Source organism: Trachemys scripta, chromosome 11, assembly GCF_013100865.1.
Source record: "Trachemys scripta elegans isolate TJP31775 chromosome 11, CAS_Tse_1.0, whole genome shotgun sequence".
NCBI classification, from domain to species: Eukaryota; Metazoa; Chordata; order Testudines; family Emydidae; genus Trachemys; species Trachemys scripta.
In genome coordinates, this window is record NC_048308.1 from 67,648,058 (window position 1) to 67,655,851 (window position 7,794).

Consider the following 7,794-nt stretch of genomic DNA (forward strand, 5'->3'; position numbering starts at 1 on the left):
ACCTCCTTGGCCTGCAGGTTCATATTTCGTGCCACTCTGCGTAGGAGCTCCTGGTGGGCATGGCTATCTATAGGGGGAGGCCCGGAGGTGGAGATGCCCGCCACAGCCTCGTCCGGGGAGGGAGACAAGGGGGAGCTGGGTCCTCCTGACCTTTCTGGTCCTCTTATACTTCCTGTCCTGCCTCTAGTCCAGGGTCAGCCACCCCAGGGTTAGGATCAGGAACAGGGGTGGCTTCCAGGGGAGATGGTAGGACTGATAACTCCTCCGCACTGCTCGGGGTGGGACAGTTGGCTGCTGCCTCTGGGAGCCTGACCTCAGATGCCATCAAAGGGGAGCCCCTGGACTGGGTGCCCTGGGCCTGGTGGTACAGCCAAGGGGTCCAAAATGGCCACCGGGCTGGCCTCTGCCACTGTGCGGGCCATGGTGCCACACCCATCAGGCTTGCATTGGGCCTGCTCCGAGACTTTAGAGCCTGTCTTCAAGCCCGAAGATGTGGACCTAGACCGTGAGGGCCAGGGCAGCACTGAGCGCTGTTGGGCCAGGAAGTGGTGCCGCGAGGCTGGGGAGTGATGCCGGGAGCAGGGTCTGCACCATGACCTGGAATGGTGCCAAGACGGACTTTGCTGGGACTGGGACCTGCTGCGTGATGGCGATCAACGCCGCGAACGGAAGCATTGGTGGGACTCTGAGTGGTGCCGGGACTCCGAGCGGTATCTTGTCTCTGGTGGTGCCGAGGGGCGGAGCATTGCAGGCTTTCCGCGGGACAGTGCTGCACGCTGTGGCATCGGGGGCTGGCGCGAAGGGCCAGGGACCGCGGTGCCATCTCGTCTATGAGGTCTCTCATGGCCTCAAATGTGTCTGGGGTGGGAGGCAGTTGTACCACCTGCACCACCTGACACAGTGAGTCCAATTGCACCAGACTCAACAGCCCCCCTTGTGGGACCGAAGTCGACGGTACTGGCTCTGAAGTTTTCAGCACTGGGGGCTCCTCCCTGGGATGCGCTCCACTGGCTGATTCCGAGGGGTTGAGTCCCGAAGTCAGGAACCACTCCTCCCTTGTTTCCAGTGCTGCTTCTCCCCCGGGGAATGGGACCGATGCTGAGTCATTTCCAACTACTTCCACACTGGAGAATGGCGGTGCCGCGAGTCTCGTCCAGAGTCCTTCCACGGTGCCGTCTCCGCTGCTACCAGGGCACTACGAACCAATGCTGGGTCCTGCCGCGCCGATGCTGGTTGTGGTCTAAGTGCTGCCTCCATGAGGAACTGTTTCAGTCTAAAGTCCTGCTCCTTCTTTGTTCTTGGTCGAAACCCTTTGCACTTAGCCGCCTGATGCGTTTTCCCCAGACACTTTAAGCAAGCGTTGTGGGGGGTCGCCCGTTGGCATAGGCTTGTTGCAGGACTTGCAGGGTTTGAACCCCTGGGAATTAGGCATGCCCTGAGTCCCCAGGGAGAGCACGGTCGGGTTGGAGGGGAACCCCCCACCCCAACAGCGAGCTATTAAAACGACACTAACTATTAACTAAACTAACTAAGGAAAACAAACACTAAAGTAGATAGAAGCTAGGGCAACGTGGAGAGCTTGCTGAGCGAGATACCACAGTTCCGACTGATGGTCAGAAGGAACTGAGGAGGTGCCGGGTCATCAGGATCATATATAGAGCGCTATGGAGGCACCACTCCACGGGGCTCCACAGCCGACCGGATGGGTGCTGCTAGGGGAAAAACGTTGACGACTGTGCAAGCGGCGTGCACACACCTAATTGGAATCGATATGAGCAATCACTCAAAAAGAATTCTATTTACACTGTGCAGATATTTTTATTTTTTGAGCCCGTTTTATGTTCAAAAATCCTTCCCTCTCCCCCACTTTTTCAGTCCCCTCCTACTTGTGTTCCAGATGAGACTAGAAGAAAAATGCCAATGTACTAGCAAGAGAAGCTGTAGAATATCTGACCCAATCAGAAACATCAAGTACCAGGAATGTTCTAGGAACATAGGGATTGCCAAACTGGATCATTCAGTCCAATCTGGTGTCTCTGGGAGTGGCTAGCTCCAGACATCTCAGAGGAAGTGCAAGAACCCCAAAATAGGCAGCTGTGTTATAATCTGGTCCCAGGAAGGTCTTATTCTATACCATAGGTTACAGAATGGTTTAAAACCTGAAGCATCTCATCCAGAGCTTTGTTTGCATTAACTGTTATAACCGGAGATTCTTGTTATATTCTATCCCTCTTTGAATCTTACTAAATCCTTGGCCTCAGCAGCATCATGGGGCAATGAGTTCCAGTGTCTAATGACACATTGAACGGGAAAAACGTTTCCTTTTATTGGTTTTGAATTTGCTACCGTCAGTTTTCACTGAATATCCCCTTGTTATTGCATTATGGGAGAACAAAGGCTCCCTCTCCGCCTTCTCTCTCACATTCATTCTTGCAAGATTTCTTGTACAATTTGGCAAAAATGACAAAATATGGCTGGCATAAATGTTGGGCAAGCACCCATGCTTTATGGTGCTAAATCAGCCTCCTCACAGGGATGAGTACGAGTTGCAGCAAGCAGTATGTTCCTACACCATCCCTGCCAAAATTTGGTTTTGGATCCAAATCTGGATTTCAGGACCTCCTGCCCCTGAAGTATGAGAGCTGTCAGATAAAAACCAGCTGTGAAATTCAAATACCAAACTCCACTATAGTTTGGTTCAGGCCTATCACTAGACAATACCAACCTGGAAAATAATAGGGGAGTTTGGGGGTTCCAGTGCTCCTATCATATAACTCCTATCACCATAACTAGTGCCAGGGTTACAGGGCTCCTTCCTACCCCACATGATGGGTTATACGGGCTCTCCTCAGCCTACTCCCCAGAACTCAGCTCTCTCTGTGTCCTAGCACCCTCCCCTCCACCCCGAGGGGGACAGAGGGTGCAGCAGGGTGGGGACCTCGGCTTGCAAGGGACACAAGGTCTGACCATGGCCTACAAAGGTCACAAGGTCTCACCCTATCACTCGAACCCAAGGCCCACTCACCAAAATCCCAGGCCTTTTATATCTGGGAACTGTTCATTGGTTTCTCTTGACCACACTGGAAACCAGCCACAAGGTGCGACAAAGAAACAACTCCATTCCGGTACCTCAGTTAGGTAGTGGGCACAGGCGTCAACTTTTTTCTGCGCCAGTGGCTGCTCGCACTCCTGGCCCCGCCTCCCGCCCCAACTCAACCCCTGCCCCAAAGTCCCCGCCCTAACTCCACCCCTCCCCAAATCACCACCCCGGCCCCGCCTCCTCCCCCAAGTGTGCCGCATTTCCTCCCCCCTCCCCCCAGGCTTGCTGCGCGAAACAGCTGTTTTGTGGCGCAAGCACTGGGAGGGAGGGAGTGAGAAGCAGGACACGGCGGCGTGCTCAGGGGAGGAGGCGGTGGTGGAGTGGAGGCAGGCTGGGGTGGGGGAGCGGAGGGGGGAAGCTGCAGGTGGGTGCTCACCAATTTTCCCTGTGGGTGCTCCAGCCCCGGAGCACCCACAGAGTCGGTGCCAATGGTACTAGGTACATTCCTACTTACCCCACCGTGGCTTGAAGGGGCTGTGAGGAAGGGAAGAAACTCCCTAGTCCTTTGCCAGTGGGCCCATGGGAGAAAAAGTTCCTTCCTGACCCTACAGAGGCAAATCAGCTAGACCTGCAGCATCTGTCAGGTGAGGTTCCCACTCCTCATTTGTGTGGGTCCGATGGCTGCTGGAACGGAGCCGAAAGAGACTCCATATGGCCCCGCTCAGAGTTAAATCCTGGGAGGTGGGGAATGCTGGCCAATCAGTCCCCCAGTCGGCCAATGGGTGCCAGAGACTCCCAGGAGGAGGCTCTACCTATTATGACTTGGTGAGTGTCTTCCTCCTTTGCCACAGGGACTTCTAGAAGGTGGAATAATGTTGCTGTGCATGGTGTCAAGGCTGCTAAGCTGTTACAGCCGCTCAGTGCTCCTCTCCTGGGTGCTCCGGTGTGATCAGCACTAGCAGAGAGCACAGCCTGCTCATTCAGCAGACCTTGATGTTACTCCTAGAGAAAGACCACAGGCATGGTTCAGTGACAAAGGCACTCGACCAGGTTTATTGCCCTCAAGGCACAATCCTAAGGACTTGCACAAGTCCATTAACAGGAGACGGAGCAGCTCAATTAGCAGCGGGAATCTCTGCTGTCCCCTCCGCCACACAAAGGGTTAGGCTGGGATATCCCAACATTTATAGACCGAGACAAACAACCGGGCTAAACAACTTTCATGACATCTGTTTGTTACCTCCCCTTGTTCCTGATATCTCAGACAAAACACGTCCTTTCATTGTTCTCTCAAATCGCCTTATCTTGTACTATATTGTCTATATATCTGTACTAGCCTTCTGGAATGTACTTACGTAAATAGCTAGTGCCTAGTACTTCTTAGGAGTGCCTGTGTTTTAACAACACTGGCAGCAACTTTGCCAAGTTCACGTACCAGACAGTGAACTTGTGAGTATCCGCTTTAACTTTGGTTCACAGCCTATGGTTCAGGCTTCAGGTCCTGCACCAGGCCCAGCGCTCCAGGCTCCCACTCTCTTGCTACTAAAGGACTGTCCTCCTTTCACTGCTGGCCCCATCAAGTTCCCCCTCCTGTTGCTGCAGGTGGTGGGGGAGGAGGGGGAAGAGAAGGAGAGGGGATGTGGCATCTTTAAGTCCTGAAACTGATGGTCAGAACTGAAAGCCCGAGTGCTCTGAAAATGCCACAGTGCACCCACCATGTAGTTTCCACTTGGAAGTGTAGTGCTTTCATAGACACACTGGTTTCAGAAAAGAAAAGAAAAAAAAAAAAAAAGAGCTAAATCGCTTTAGTTAAGTTGGTAAAAATGAGTCACTTTGATTCAGAAATAAGAGTGGCCATGGAATGATTGGTGCCAAAATAACCCACTCAGTTATAGGAAATAGATTTAGTTATATTGGTGCAAGTTGGTATACAGACTAGCTCTGAATGACATTGGTGTAGTTCCTCAGCACCCACAATGGCATTACTGTGCATTTCTTTGGCTATAACAGAGATCCAACGAATCAGGCCCCCAAAATCACAAGATTGGCTTTAAAATGCCGAGATTTTAATTGGTTTTTCTCCAGCTTTTAGGGCTCATGTTTTCAAATTTTTCTCTATAACCACAAGGGCTAGAAACTTGCTTAAAAACAAAACCAATCAGATTATCACGTTATTACATGATTCCGAGAGGTGAGGCTTGAAGGCAAAGACACCAAACGTCATCATGAGACTTGTGCTAAAATTGCAAGCGTTGTCCACACTGACAGATGCTTGTTTACACCAGCTGCAATCCTTGCTGTCTCTTCTCAGTCTCGATGCAGGATATGCCATTACATTAATGGGCAGTAGTTTCCTCACTATTGCTATATTAGGCTCCCTGAGAGAAACAAGAGCCTTCTTTCTCTATGAACAAGCAGGCTCCAGTGGCCTGGAGTAACTAGTCATTCCTTTAATTAAAAAGGAAGCAAGAAAATCCAAGTCTTAGAGTCTGTCTCCACCTCCGTTCCACCCTCTCTGGTTCTTTGCAAAGAGAGTTGATTTGCAATTCACAACCACGTAGCAAGCAGAAAATACATCCCTGCAAATTGGAATTGCTCTGCATATTGGCCAGAACATCTCCTGGCACAAGGGCATGAACAGAGCATCGATGCACAGATGAGAAGTAACACCTAACTTCACCCACTCCTGGCTCTCCCAGGGGCAGAGGTGCTGGAACAATTTGTATAGTGGAGGTGCTGAGAGCCATTGAACCAAATTGTAAGCCCTGTATATAATGGAAACCACTTCAAGCCAGGGGGTGCTGCTGCACTCCCACGTCCCTAGTTCCAGCACCTATGCTCAGGGTGGCGAGAATACAGGTGATCTTGGGTTCTGTAGTCATAGAATCATAGAATATCAGGGTTGGAAGGGACCTCAAGAGGTCATCTAGTCCAACCCCCTGCTCAAAGCAGGACCAATTCCCAACTAAATCATCCCAGCCAGGGCTTTGTCAAGCCGGGCCTTAAAAACCTCCAAGGAAGGAGACTCCACCACATTCCAGTGCTTCACCAACCTCCTAGTGAAATAGTGTTTCCTAATATCCAACCTGGACCTCCCCCACTGCAACTTGAGACCATTGCTCCTTGTTCTGTCATCTGCCACCACTGAGAACAGCCGAGCTCCATCCTCTTTGGAACCCCCCTTCAGGTAGTTGAAGGCTGCTATCGAATCCCCTCATTCTTCTCTTCTGGAGACTAAACAATCCCAGTTCACTCAGCCTCTCCTCATAAGTCATGTGCTCCAGACCCCTAATCATTTTTGTTGCCCTCTGCTGGACTCTTCCCAATTTTTCCACATCCTTCTTGTAGTGTGGGGCCCAAAACTGGACACAGTATTCCAGATGAGGCCTCACCAATGTCAAATAAAGGGGAACGATCACGTTCCTCGATCTGCTGGCAATGCCCCTACTTATACAGCCCAAAATGCCGTTAGCCTTCTTGGCAACAAGAGCACACTGTTGACTCATATCCAGCTTCTTGTCCACTGTGACCCCTAGGTCCTTTTCTGCAGAACTGCTACCTAGCCATTCGGTCCCTAGTCTGTAGCAGTGCATGGGATTCTTCCGTCCTAAGTGCAGGACTCTGCACTTGTCCTTGTTGAACCTCATCGGTTTTTTTTGGCCCAATCCTCTAATTTGTCTAGGTCCCTCTGTATCCGATCCCTACCCTCTAGTGTATCTACCACGCCTCCTAGTTTAGTGTCATCTGCAAACTTGCTGAGAGTGCAGTCCACACCATCCTCCAGATCATTAATAAAGTTATTAAACAAAACCGGCCCCAGGACCGACCCTTGGGGCACTCCGCTTGAAACCGGCTGCCAACTAGACATGGAGCCATTGATCACTACCTGTTGAGCCCGACGATCTAGCCAGCTTTCTATCCACCTTACCGTCCATTCATCCAGCCCATACTTCTTTAACTTGGCGGCAAGAATACTGTGGGAGACCGTATCAAAAGCTTTGCTAAAGTCAAGGAATAACAAATCCACTGCTTTCCCCTCATCCACAGAGCCAGTTATCTCGTCATAGAAGGCAATTAGATTAGTCAGGCACGACTTCCCCTTGGTGAATCCATGCTGACTGTTCCTGATCACTTTCCTCTCCTCTAAGTGTTTCATAATTGATTCCTTGAGGACCTGCTCCATGATTTTTCCAGGGACTGAGGTGAGGCTGACTGGCTTGTAGTTCCCCGGATCCTCCTCCTTCCCTTTTTTAAAGATGGGCACTACATTAGCCTTTTTCCAGTCATCTGGGACCTCCCCTGATCGCCATGAGTTTTCAAAAATAATGGCTAATGGCTCTGCAATCTCATCCGCCAACTCCTTTAGCACCCTCGGATGCAGCGCATCCGGCCCCATGGACTTGTGCACGTCCAGTTTTTCTAAATAGTCCCGAACCACTTCTTTCTCCACAGAGGGCTGGTCACCTTCTCCCCATATTGTGCTGCCCAGTGCAGCAGTCTGGGAGTTGACCTTGTTCGTGCTCCCTAAGGGGCCTGTTCCATCATTTCTGAAGCTGAGAATGGAACACTTCCCCATCCCCCACCTTGCACTGAGCACAGCTCAGCAGGTCCAAAGATCAGGCATGGAGATTTTTAGGAATATTAACAACTTCCTGAATTCCCAGGGCTGCTGCCCTCAAACTAGTGAGTCATTCTTTTGTATAAGCAGGATGTTACATGATCGCGAATCACAATGGAAACAAGAAATCAAGGGG